The sequence below is a fragment of the Xyrauchen texanus genome, chromosome 30, assembly GCF_025860055.1.
Source record: "Xyrauchen texanus isolate HMW12.3.18 chromosome 30, RBS_HiC_50CHRs, whole genome shotgun sequence".
NCBI lineage: Eukaryota > Metazoa > Chordata > Actinopteri > Cypriniformes > Catostomidae > Xyrauchen > Xyrauchen texanus.
The window spans coordinates 30,642,693-30,656,984 of NC_068305.1; the positions used below are offsets into that span (position 1 = coordinate 30,642,693).

At 46.2% G+C, this 14,292-nt stretch overlaps 1 protein-coding gene across 2 annotated transcripts in view; it reads right to left on the bottom strand.

The window, feature by feature from the left end:
• Positions 1–13,119, bottom strand: part of LOC127623662 (consortin-like) — a 37,656-nt gene extending 24,537 nt beyond the window's left edge. The window contains exons 1-2 of one of the 2 annotated variants that reach the window (XM_052098073.1): positions 12,972–13,065; positions 9,595–9,700 (exon numbers count right to left, since the gene is read on the bottom strand). The gene's annotated coding sequence lies outside the window, so the exon portion shown is untranslated. Of the gene's footprint in view, positions 1–9,594; positions 9,701–12,971 lie in introns of both variants that reach the window. The other variant, XM_052098074.1, reaches the window with a different exon arrangement.
• Between the last annotated feature and the right edge of the window lie 1,173 nt (positions 13,120–14,292).

Genomic DNA, 14,292 nt, shown 5'->3' on the forward strand with positions numbered 1-14,292 from the left:
TATCACTATAGGATATCCTATCTCCTGTATTGCCAGACAGCCTGTTTCGAATCCCTCTGCCAACCATCATAACTATCCAGGGCTGGAAGAGTCCTGGCAGGCTCAAGAGCCAACACTCAGTACAGCATGCGCTAAAGTCTGTGCTGTAACCCTGACACATCTAATTTATAAAACCTTGCAAATGTGTGTGGTAAAGACCAGCTCGCCGCTTCACAAATATCTTGAATCTAAGATAGAGAGTCCACAATGTAGACATTCTCCTTATAGAATGCGCTTACTGGAATATGCCACAGAAATAGCTTCCACTATTCAGTGAGGTAAACGCTGTTTGGTGATCAGCTTTTACCTCTGCTGTTCTAACAAAGCAAAGGGTGGTGGACAAAAATCCCTGAGTTCAAGAGGAATAATAGATTGAATAACTTTGGGCATGAATGCAGGGTTTGGTCATAATAAAACCCCTGCATCTCCTGGCATAAATTGCATACATGCAGAATGTACAGAAAGTGCATGTATCTCACTGACTCATTTTGCCGAAGCTAATGCTAACAATAGTGCCATCTTGAATTACAATATCTTGAAATCAACTCTGTCTAATGGCTCAAATGGAGGCCCTGAAATAGCATCAAGCACCATCGGTAAATCCCATGAGGGAGAAAGTGGTTTAGAAACTGGGAGAGCGAGATGCGCACCCTTCATAAAGCGGCACACTAAAGGATGCCATCCTACTGTATTAGCATCAAACGCCTATATAACATGATGATATAGCAGCCAAAAACACTTTTATGGTTGAGAACGCTTTCCCCCACCTTTCAATTCTTGTAGAAATTACAGTATAACCACCACTGAGCATTGATAGATAACCTTGTGTTTATCAGCACACCAACTCTCAAACACGCCACAGGTCTCTCCATTGTGGAAGAAGCTGTTCTTATAGCATTCAACATTTTTGAGGGCATTTTGTTTTACAGAATTTTTAACTTTATTGAATTTTGAGAGTGTAAAGTGAATTTGACAAGTGGGTGGATGTGCACCACTGCACCATCTCTTGTCCTCTTCACTGCTCTGCCACCCCTTGCTCAGGCAAGGAAAGAATCATCAGGGTGCCTTCTTCTTCCTCCTTGATCCCTGATTGGGATGAGCTGGTCTGAGCTGGAGCAGGTGGATAGTTCTTCCTGGGCCAAACACTTTTTTGCTCTGGAATTCCACTCTGACCCGCTGCACTCACATGTGGCCTCTGCCATCTAGGAATGCGATAGCTAGGAGGTGAACGAGCTGTGACTTGAGCGAAAGTTTGCCGAGGTGGTGGAGGGGGTGCAGTCTGTGTCTTTCTGGGTAGACAGAACAGCAAATATTCCTCTTCTTTTCCTCACACCTCTTCTGCATCCAGGCTGTGTCAGGGCTGAACCAAATATTCCCTGCAAAACCACCGGTGCATCCAGAGTAGCCTCTTTTACCCTCTCAGAAAGATTAGCCAAATTTGTGCTCTCTCCTGAATCACCATAGTGGCCATGGATTACCAGCAGCTTGAACAGCACATCGCTGCAGACTAGAGGTCGACCGATATATCGGTTTTGCTGATTAATCGGCACGATAACGATTTCTGGAACTATTCGCTATCAGCAAAAATCCACACCGATAATTTACCCCCATTTTGTCCGGTGCTGGAGAGGCTGGGAAGGGTGCGCTGTCATTATACAGTATGAGAGCGGCCTCTAGAGGTGAAAGAAAAACTATCACTGATGCCTCGTGGTGGTTGTTTTGACACGTGAGACTACACGTTGAATGCAGCGGAACACTGCACGGAGCTGAACAATGCAGATTTAAAACACCAACAAATAAAAGGTATGTATACTGTACATGTTGTCATATCATTATAATTAAATTAATTTCTTGATGCTGCATTAATAAAGAACAGCAGTATGTTTGCAGACCAGGCAGAGAGGACACCTCGAGCAGTTAGAACAATGTGACAAAAAACACACAAGTCCTCCCCAAATGTTTAAATAAAATGTATTACCATCTAATTGCATTAGGGGCATTTCATTTTAATACATTTTTTATCCTCACAGTAATACGTATTTTTGTCATTTTGATTAGATAATCATGAAGTGATCAGTGTGCGTGTGTGTGTGTGTGTGTGTGACGAGTTTCTTTGAGATTTTAAATAAGCGTAACAGCGCAAAATACAAACAAAAATATCACTGAATCTTATAGAAGTGTTAAAAAAGCATAAGACATTGCAATTCACTAGTTTCCCCTAGTTTCACATTAAAGACCCCTCACTAGAAGTGAAGTGATCGGCCACTTGAAGACGTGCAATAGCACAAATTTCAATAAGAAGCTAATTAAACTAATTTGAACTTGCCTACAAACAGACACATACAGGACTTCCTGGAGAGTTCAGAATGTCAAAAGCGTGAGGGTTTAAAAAGTGCATTAATTACTGTTGTATTAATTTATCTATTACTATTTAAAGTCAAAAATAATAATCTTAATAACTATTTATTATTATTGTCATAATTAGTATTTGTTTACAATTTATAACAATATTTAAATTGAATGGGTTCCAAAAAAATAACTGTGTGAATGAAAATTGGACAACTAATTCGAACAAAAAAGAGATCTGAATCCTTCAAAGTCCAGATGTACGTTGAAACATTTCTGGGGAAAAAAGAAGGAAAAACATTCAAATAAAACACTGGTTTCTTTTCAACTGAAGCCTTGAAGACTGGAATTACTTTTAATTTTGCTGCTGGATTGTCCAGTATACTAGTTCATAATAAAGTGTTTCGGAATCGGATCGGAAGAGAAAAAGTGGTATCGCTGCATCCCTATTTTAAATTCATTTTTCATTCAGTATCAATTTTAAAAACTATCTGCCGATTAATCAGTTATCGACTTGTCTTCCCAACTTAGTTATCGGTATTGGCAAAATCCTATATCTGTCGACCTCTACTGCAGATGGATAGAAAGATCAGAAACCACATAAATCCCTTCCCATTTTGCCTGGCCTGGCATGGCAGACACCTCATCCTGCAGCTCAGCTTGGTATGCGGTTAACATAGAGACCGCTTTGTAAGTGCGTTCCATCATGTTCGACTGGTCAGCTTTGGATGGCAATGTCGGATTCACAGCCGCCGTGTGCCTGGGGTGCAGATGTGCTGCTACTAAAGGTTCTATGGAAGACCCTCCTTCTCCATCCCTTCCACGTCGAGCATGGATCCCACCTGAACAGGCTTTTTACTAGTAAAGGGTTTATCCTTCCAGGTGAACGCAACCTCCTCCAGCTGCCCTCATAGAGAGACCTTGCAGCCTCCGTTACCACAGTCAGCCACGGAATATTTAGTTTCTCTTTCATGTGTTGAATACATCTTGCAGATCAACGCTGAGAAGTGGAGAGGATGGTGCCCCGCCCGCCTCTTCTATGGTTCCCATTGAGCCAAGGATTGTGTCAGTTGCACAAGGGAAGGAAAAGGGAGTCCTCCTCAAAGAGGAGAAAATCTGACTGCCCCATATCCTCGTAATCCAACAGCTCCTCCTCCTCATCCATACTGAGGGCAAAGGGAAGCATAAATCGAGCTGTTAACCCCAGGTCAACGCTGCCATGGTGGACAGCTCTACAGGAATTGATACCTGTGGGGAGGTAGCCAAAGCAGTGCCAGCTGACTCAAGGGGATTCTGCCACGACACACTAGATTGCCAATCGACTCTTGGGCATGTTTCAACCCAAGACAAGCAGAGCAGATCTGGTGAGTGTCCCTGCATGAAAATGTATTCTCGCAAGAGCAAAGTTGCAAAGAGTCCCACATGCTAGTGTCACGAACCCCGCTCCCTCGCTCCGCCCCCTCGGGCTTCCACGCTCGTTCCGCCCCCTCGAGCTCGCACGCTCGTTTTGCTCCCTCGAGCTCGCACGCTCGTTTTGCTCCCTCGAGCTCGCACGCTCGTTTTGCTCCCTCGAGCTCGCACGCTCGTTTTGCTCCCTCGAGCTTCCACGCTCGTTTTGCTCCTACGAGCTCTCTTGCTCGTACACTATCTCCCCCCTCGGGCTCACATGCCCGCTCCCAATGGCCAGAACATTATGTACACCTGCGCCCGCTCTCAGTCACCACATTAGTTTCACCTGCACTCGTCTCATCACCTATCATTGTTTACACCTGCACTCGCCCCTATATATATCACAACCCGTTCGTCTCCCGCTTGTTGGTTATTGTATTTAGTTTCCCGTGTCCTTGCCCCCCGTCTAGTTTAGAACTCCTCTTGTCTTCCTCTTAGCTTGCCAGCTCCCCTTGTTCCCCTGTCTTTTGCTCCCACTAGTCTCGTCTTTCTCATCTTGATTCCCCGGCTTTTGACCCTACGCTCCCCTCGACAACTCTCAGTTGGATTTGCCCTTTTGTACTGTTGCACGCTTTGTATTTAATAAAGCTGTTTGTATTCGACATTGTGACTGTCTCTTCTTGTGCGGGTTACAGAATAACCAACCTTACCGAAGACAGTCACAATGTCCCGCGCTGAGGATTCGCGCAGCTCACTAGAGCGGAGGTACACGTCACATTCAGCGCGAGGAGCTAAGGTTTGGAGGCATGACCGAGCGCTCACGGCCCAGGGACAGCAGGTACGTGCGATTTTTGATTTGTTTCACCCTGTTCCGCCTGTGTCTGTCCCTGAGCCCGGTTATGCTCCCAACACATCACCGAGCGCCGTAAGCCTTCAACCCCCTAGCCCCGAAGCCTTACACGGCCCTAGTCCCGAAGCCTGACACGGCCCCAGTCCCGAGGCCTGTCACGGCCCCAGTCCCGAAGCCTGTCACGGCCCCAGTCCCGAAGCCTGTCACGGCCCCAGTCTCGAAGCCTGGCACGGCCAGCGAGTCAACGCCCATGCCCGCCACGGCCAGAGAGCCAGCGCCCATGCCCGCCACGGCCAACGAGCCAGCGCCCATGCCCGCCACGGCCAACGAGCCAGCGCCCTTGCCCGCCACGGCCAACGAGCCAGCGCCTATGCCCGTCACGGCCAGCGAGCCAGCGCCCATGTCTGCCACGGTCAGCAAGCCAGCGCCTGTAGCCTCGACCGCCCCAGAGCCAGCGCCTGTAGCCTCGACCGTCCCCATGGCCACATCCCCTGTTGGCCGAAGACGTAAGAGAAGGAAGAGGGCCCCTTCTCCCCAGTCTCGTCTTGTGCTCAAGACCGCAGAGGTTCCCTCAGAGTCTTCCACAGCTCTACCGACCTCTGCCCGCCCTCAGAGTCTTCCACAGCTCTGCCGGGTTCTGCTCCGCCCTCAGAGTCTTCCACGGCTCTGCCGGGTTCTGCTCCGCCCTCAGAGTCTTCCACGGCTCTGCCAGGTTCTGCTCCGCCCTCAGAGTCTTCCACGGCTCTGCCGGGTTCTGCTCCGCCCTCAGAGTCTTCCACGGCTCTGCCGGGTTCTGCTCCGCCCTCAAAGTCTTCCACGACTCTGCCGGGTTCTGCTCCGCCCTCAGAGTCTTCCACGGCTCTGCCAGCCTCTGCTCGCCCCTCAGAGCCCTCGCGGCCTTCGCCTCACGAGCCTCCCAAGGCTCCTCCTCCCCCCAAGCCTCCCAGGGCTCCTCCTCTCGAGCCTCCCAAGGCTCCTCCTCTCGAGCCTCCTAGGGCTCCGTTTCTCGAGCCTCCCAGAGCTCTACCTCCCAAGCCCCCCAGGGTTCTGCCTTTCAAGTCTCTCGAGCCTCCCAGAGCTCTAACCCTCGAGCCTCTCAGGGCTCCGTCCCTCGAGTCTTTCATGGCTCCACCCCTCAAGCCTCTCTGGGTTTCTCCTCTCGAGTCTTTCAGGGCTCCACCCCTCAAGCCTCTCACGGCTTCCCCTCTCGAGTCTTTCAGGGCTCCTCCTCCTCTCAAGCCTCTCAGGGCTCCCCCTCTCGAGTCTTTCAGGGCTCCTCCTCCCCTCGAGCCTCTCAGGGCTCCGTCCCTCGAGTCTTTCATGGCTCCACCCCTCAAGCCTCTCACGGCTTTGCCTCTCGAGTCTCTCAGGGCTCCTCCCCCTCTCAAGCCTCTCAGGGCTTCCCCTCTCGAGTCTTTCAGGGCTCCTCCTCCCCTCGAGTCTTTCATGGCTCCACCCCTCAAGCCTCTCACGGCTTCGTCTCTCGAGTCTCTCAGGGCTCCTCCTCCTCTTGAGCCTCTCAGGGCTCCACCCCCCAAGCCTCTCGAGCCTTCCAGGACTCTGCCTCTCGAGCCTCCTACGGCTCCGCCTCTCGAGCCTCCTACGGCTCTACCCCCCAAGACTACAGAGCCTGCCAGGTCGTCACCTCAGGGACCTCCCACGGCGCCACCTCCCTTGGCTCCACCTCCAGAGCCTTCCAGGCCTACCTCGCTAGAGCCTCCCACGGCGCCACCGTCAATGGCTCCACCTCCTGAGCCTTCCAGGCCTTCGCCCCTAAAGCCTCCTTCGGCTCCACCTCCAGAGCCTTCCAGGCCTCCACCTCCAGAGCCTTCCAGACCTACCCCCCTAAAGCCTCCCTTGGCTCCACCTCCAGAGCCTTCCAGGCCTTCGCTCCTAAAGCCTCCTTCGGCTCCACCTCCAGAGCCTTCCAGGCCTTCGCCCCTAAAGCCTCCTTCGGCTCCACCTCCAGAGCCTTCCAGAACCCCACCTCCAGAGCCACCTACAGTGCCGCCTCTGATGGCACCGCCTTTCACGGCTCAGCCCGGACTTCCTGACCCCCTTCCTGTCCTGTGGCCTCTTCCCTGGCCTCCGGACCCTATTCCTGTCCGGTGGTCACCTTCCAGACCCCCGGACCCAGTCCCTGTCCTCCAGTCGCCTTCCAGTTGCGCTCCTCGCAACAGAGCGCGGCCGTCAGGAGCCGTCCGTTTTAGAGGGGGGAGTACTGTCACGAACCCCGCTCCCTCGCTCCGCCCCCTCGGGCTTCCACGCTCGTTCCGCCCCCTCGAGCTCGCACGCTCGTTTTGCTCCCTCGAGCTCGCACGCTCGTTTTGCTCCCTCGAGCTTCCACGCTCGTTTTGCTCTTACGAGCTCTCTTGCTCGTACACTATCTCCCCCCTCGGGCTCACATGCCCGCTCCCAATGGCCAGAACATTATGTACACCTGCGCCCGCTCTCAGTCACCACATTAGTTTCACCTGCACTCGTCTCATCACCTATCATTGTTTACACCTGCACTCGCCCCTATATATATCACAACCCGTTCGTCTCCCGCTTGTTGGTTATTGTATTTAGTTTCCCGTGTCCTTGCCCCCCGCTAGTCTCGTCTAGTTTAGAACTCCTCTTGTCTTCCTCTTAGCTTGCCAGCTCCCCTTGTTCCCCTGTCTTTTGCTCCCACTAGTCTCGTCTTTCTCATCTTGATTCCCCGGCTTTTGACCCTACGCTCCCCTCGACAACTCTCAGTTGGATTTGCCCTTTTTGTACTGTTGCACGCTTTGTATTTAATAAAGCTGTTTGTATTCGACATTGTGACTGTCTCTTCTTGTGCAGGTTACAGTTAGCCAAAGTACTCTGCATTGTAGCAGCCATTTAGCTGGAGTGCTAAGGAATTCTTCAATGAGCTGGAGTGCACATTTTAAGAAAAAATAGAAAACGGCATGGTGGCCTGTACATCAACACAAAAACTCTGTTCTGGGATGATCAATCAGCGACCAGTGTGGAGACCAGTCAATGACTATTTGAACGGTAATCCAAGCTTCTGAAGTTGAGCAAGAAGAGGTTTTTGAATAATGTAATGACACTGCATCAACCCTTTTATACTGGGAAGCGGAGACTCCTCCAAACACAAGCATCACATCACTGGCGTAATGTAATAGGGCTTCTAGGAATACGTGGAAGGGGAGTATCCCTTAGACACAAAAAATTATGCTTGAAAGAGAACTCAACTTTTTGATGCTCTCGTCCGCCATTGACGCTTTCTCCGTACCGCTGTTATTCCCACAATGCATTTAGCGAGTGTGGAATTTGACTTCCATAGGAATTAAAAAAAAATAAAAAATTAACTGAAAATGCTCGCTCACCTTCGCTCAAAATGCACAAGAGGAAACGTATGGTTCACATGCTGACAGACGGAGTCCTGCTGCAGCACTCTTGCGAATTATCTCATTATAAATAACAAGGTATAAAAACAATGTAAATAAGATATTTATTGTGTAGCATAGGTAGCTTCACTGATTATAATGGGAGATTTGGCGAGTGTGCAGAACTCAGTCAATAAGTACACACTGAACTGAAGTGATTGACAGCTTCAGTGATTATAAAGGGAATGTTCTTTGCTCGCTTTCTGTATATAATTTTATCAAAATTGAATAACAGTTGTTTTTTATGCTGCTAAGAGGAACAATGTGAAGTCTTGATTTACTGATGCACAGAACAGCAATGGACTAATTCAGGAACACTGTTCTCAGCTGGTTTGGGATGTGTAGCTACATAAATAATATGCAGGGTTGGGAGGGTTGTTTTTTTAAACATATTCCACTACAGATTACAGAATACATGCTGTAAATTGTAATTTGTATTTACATATTCCGTTAGATTACTCAAGGTCAGTAAAGTATTCTAAATACTTTGGATTACTTCTTCAGCACTGGTAGATTTTTTTCGCTTGTTTTGACTATAAAAACTCTGCCAGTACAGTAAAACAAATTACACATGTTAAAAATACATTCACTGAATGTCACTCACTCGACATTGTGTCGAATGTAGTGACACAAGGGGTCTTTCTTGAGAGCCTTGCATACCTCTGAACTTGAGAAAAGGCCATTGAGAAATTGGCAGAAAGAATTTGCATGTCCCGCCCCCGGACATACGGTATAAAGGGAAGCGGGCGTGCGTCTGTTAGTCAGATTTTGTCTTAGGAGCTGTGGATGGTTTGTGTACTCACTGCGAGAACATGACCATTCATTGCAGTCGCGGCTTTCATTTCTCAAGGTGAATGCCACTTCAGCCATGCCCCGCGTCGCTCCTTCTTCCCACGGCATTGAGGACAACCAGGCTGGCGATGGAGGCGATTTGGGGATGGCAGCGGGCTTGGTTTCACCGGGTAAATCCCCACCATTAGCTCATTGGGTCGTTGATGCTATCTCCCTGGCCTACCAGACCCAGGCCGTGCCTGCCCCATTGCGGGTTCGAGCACACTCGCCGAGAAGTGTGGCATCCTCATGGGCACTGAACAATGGCACCTCCCTAGCAGACATCTGCTGAGCAGCGGGCTGGGCAACACCCAATACCTTTGCGAGATTCTACAATCTCAGGGTTGAGTCAGTCTCGTCCCGTATTTTGTCAGGTCCGAGCTGTTAGAACTCGGTAATACGGAACAGCCGACCGGGTGTTCCGCTTGCACCTAGCGCCCTACACCAAAGTGATTCAGTGCGCTCTCTCTCCCAGGTTAGCCACTAAGCTCTCACTTCCTGGATGTTCTTCCTCCCTAGCCTTCTGGCCTGCAAATTCAGCAGGAATTTGTGACCAGACCCACTACAAGTCGCAAGTGCTCTGTATTGGGGTAGGGCTCCACAGGCCTAATTCCCTCTTCAGGCAACACCCTGTGATGTATTTTCCACGGTACGGTCCCCCTGTCGGTGGACCCACATCTCCCTTGGGCAGTCCATCTGCCCCCCTCATCAGGTAGGACCTACCACCGCGCCACTTCCACGTGTGGCTTGACAACCCATGTGACGTATTGGCCACATGTCACCTCCCCCCAGTCTGGGCTGGATGTGGTCTCCGCAGGTTCTTTTCCCCCTGAAAGAATAGGAATGGAAAAGCCTTAATGCATTTCATAGCGTTAAGATATCAGATACCGCTTTATGCTCTATGATGAGAAACATAGAGAGAGAAAAGGCCGCGGATGGCCGGCTTGCTCCCATGATAGTAATGTCGCCTGTTCCTCCCTTAGGGGTGCCGGGAACCTAAGATCTGTATATGACACCATTTCTGGGCACGTTGGGGAGGGTTACGTGCGGCTGATACAGTTGCTTCTAGCACGCAAAACGTCAGCAGTTCACGTAGCACGGCCTAATGCATGACGCTTTTAAATGGGACCCCTTGTGTCACTACATTCGACACAATGTCGAGTGAGTGACAGAAGGGGAACATCATGGTTACTGTTGTAACCTTTGTTCCATGATGGAGGGAACGAGATGTTGTGTCCCCCTTGCAACGACACTAGACCTACCACTGTAAACTGCTGTACCTTATTCTCGGCTCCTCAGTGCAAAAACCTGACTGACAGACACACGCCCGCCCGCTTCCCTTTATATCCGCATGTGGGACATGCAAATTCTGTCTGCCAATTTCTCATTGTCCTACTCTCAAGTTCAGAGGTATGCAAGGCTCTCAAAAAAGACCCCTTGTGTCACTACATTCGACACAACTTCTTGTTCCCTCCATCAGGGAAAGGAGGTTACAACAGTAACCATGACGATATGTGTTATGCAGTGTTGTTTATAAAACAAGATCAATCAAATTGATTTTTAGGTTTTTTTACAGGAAAACAATACAAAAATTATTATCAAGAAAATTATTTTTGCCCTAATATCAAAGGTCTTACAAGAAAAAAAGAAACAATGATAAAAAAAAAAAAAACGATCGTACCAGGTAACATGTGCATGTAAAATGGTTAGAAATAGCATTTTAACTTAGCGTAAAGCTGACAAATTACACAAGGTTTATTTCTTCTGCTCCAAACTTGCATCAAACTTACTTGTCTGTCTGCTCATTTGAATGCAACACATCATAAGAAAGTGTTTCACCGCTGTTCAAATGCACTTTGGATCGCATCATTTATATGTATAAATGTTTTCCATCTGAAAGGACTAATGACAATGACAATAAAATGCTAAGTAATATCTTCAGTAATCAAAATACTTTTTGAATGTAACTATATTCTAATTACCAATTATTTAAATTGTAACTGTAGTGGAATAAATTTACTAATATTGTGTATATTAAATACGTAATTCCATTATGTATTCTGTTACTCCACAACCCTGATAATACGACATGCAATAAATAAATTATAATCAATATTAGTAATAATAATATTAATAACAATATCAAGGGAAATAATTTTCATTTATGATTTTAGCCATAATCGTGCATCCCTACTCCCGCCAACAGCTCATAAGAATACAGGCCACTCCTGTAACACAACAATTGGGTCCCACGGCTACCATGAGTAAAGGAATAGCCTCTATGTGGCAGTTATAACCATGGAATCACTAATGGTTGCGGAACTCCCCGCCGCGTTCTGGGGAAACAGAAGCGGTCTCCCCCTGCCCCTGGCAGTGGCCTTGACCGCTCCAGGCGGTTGGCTAGGAGCCTCTTCTCCCTTCGCGGTCGGCGGCCGTTCGTCCGCTCTCAGGCACTGGGGTGGATGGTAGTGGCGAGGACTCTACAACGGTGCATCCCTCCTCCTTCCCGGGTTTCATAGCCAGTATAAAGGGATTAATGGACAGGAGGAGGCGAGAACCGGCTTGACAATATAAATAATATTTTAATATAAAACTGAACCAAAAGACACAAACACACACAGGTGTCGGACAACTGTCTGTAAATCTCTCTCTCTGTCGCACTGCAGCTTCCAGTCGGCCTTTATCTCTCTCTGAGGCTTGATTAGCCTGATTAGGGGCGGATGTGCGTAATCACCACACGGCCCGCCCTCCGCCCTGCCACAGACATGACAATAGGCGGCTTGATAAGTGTTAAAGTGAATCCCTCTGTGAGCTCAATGTGGTGAACAAAAGGGTGAGAATATAACAAGACATGCTAAGACTGACACTTTGCCTGGAAGGTTTATGCAACGAGACTGTCATGATAAAGGTGTAGTTCACCCAAAAATGAAAATTCTGACATTATTTACTCACCCTCTTGTCATTCCAAAATTGACTTTCTTTTTCCATGGAACACAAAAGGAAATGTTAATCAAAATGTTTGGGACTGACAGCCTCAGTTACCAGTAAGATTAAATGAAAGTGAATGATGCCTGAGCCAGTCAGTCCAATTCTGCATAACATTTCCTTTTGTGTTCCACAGAAGAGAGTAAGTCAAATGGGTATGAAGCGTTATAATTGTGAGTAAATGATGGCAGAATAGTGAACTAACCCTTTAAAAGAATAGTTCACCCAAAAATTTGTATTCTCTCATTATTTACTCACCCTCATGCCATCCTAGAATATCTCAGCTCTGTAGGCCCATCCAATGCAAGTGAATGGTGACAAAAAATGTGATGCACTGGAGTCATATGGATTACTTTTATGCTGCCTTTATGTGCTTTCGAAGCTTCAAAGTGTTGGTTCCCATTCACTTGCTTTATGTGGACTTACAGAGCTGAGATATTCTTCTAAAAATCTTTGTTTGTGTTCTGCAGATAGCACGATGTCGAGTAACTGATAAGATTAAAGGAACTATTCCTTTAAGAGTTTTAACATTACACGCATATTTTTTTACACACTGGAGAAATTCAAGATTACAAGATAATATCAAGAACAGGATCATTTGCATTCCTCTTGTTAAAGCCACACTGAGATGTTTTTATGAACAAATCCTTGTGCTAATGTATATATATATATATATATATATATATATATATATATATATATATATATATATATATATATATATATATATATATATATATATATATATACTCTTACTCCTCAAACTTTTGAAAGACAGAAAGTAGAAAGCAACCAAGTTTAACTTCTAATTTACTGTACACCCTTTAAACTATCTAACCGAATACATGTAAACGCAAACAGTAAGAGACCCAACTTATCGTGAATTAGTAAATTACATTCAAATAAATGCATTTTGCATTCATACCTTGCACACACATAACTTACATAAGTAAAAGAGTACGTAACGGCGCATATGGTTTAATTTGTCCCAAACGCTGTAGTTTACTAACTGTTTTCAGCGAATTACACCCTTTATTACTATTTATTTATCATCAACACAATTTAAAAACAATACATATCCACGCGACTCAACGAAATAGCCCGTTCATACTTACGTTTGCTTTCTACAATGATGTTACAGCAATTTGCATCTGTAAATACCTTCACCACGGACAGTTTCCATATCTGTTCGCTGCTCTACCTCTGACCCTCGTGTGTGAAATAGACACCGGTCTGAAGTCAGTTTCGATAGCTCGTCTTTGCATCTGAGCAGTTGTTTACGATTCAAATCGGGGCGTTTTGATGGGAAAGTTTCGGTCTACGTTCTCTGTGGTGTTTAGTGCCACCTATCTGCTCATATGGAGCACTGATACTGGAAATGTGCTTTAATCAATCAGATAGAAATGTGTCAATTTCACTTCATTTAGGGAAAAATATTGTTTACGTCTGGGTGCTAGTGCCCACAGAATCCGAGAGAAATTAGCGTCTGATATATTACAGTATATAGTCCTTACATCAGTAAATGTGTGGAGTCATGACTGTACGGTCACATGAAGGTAGGTTGTATTTAGCATGTTGCCTGTGAAGTTGTAATTTAACCATTTTATTTTCCTGAAAACTGCATCACATTTGCCTTAGAAGTAGTTTTGTGTGCGTGAACAAGCTTCCATTTTGACATAATTTAAAAGTGTTGGGGATTTTCTATACATTTTGTGATTTAGTTTTGTGCTAATGCTGGTTGTGTAATAAATTATTCATGAAAACTCATCTGAGGATTGAGTAATCTTAACTAAGCTCCACTGAACCAAACAAAATGCAAGCAGAATGGTCCCCTCATAATATCCTTTTGTTTTGAAATAGATCGCACAGATATTATCAACATGAAAAAGCTGTTCAGGGATTATTATAAACAAAACAACAACAAAAAAAAAGTCTGTATACAATTTTTACAATTCGGTAGCCTCATTTCCAAAGCTAATTGACATATATTCAGAATTCTTCCCTCAAAATATAAATAAACGGTTTGCTAACATCTTTAAGGGGGAAATGGAATAGGCATGAATATTTAGGAACTAGAGCAGAAAGAAGTAAATACTGCCACCACAACAAGAGTCACTGTGGTGACTTGCGGTGTTTGACCACTGGATTTACACAAATCAAACGGTAAAAACATGACTGTGCAATGTAAACTCTGCCTTCCAAAGGTTACTATCCTGTACACTTGAAGCATTTGAATGTGTGATTGCATGTTTTCTTAACTTTATATTGCATATCTAACCAATGCCTGATGAACACATTTTATTGAATTGTTATTTGAATTATCCTGTCATAGAACCATGTGTCACTGTGTATATTGGTATTTGGAAAGGATTTGTCAATCAAACTTATCAAAATGCCCAAATGCATGTCATTTTGTATTCACAATCTAATCCATAT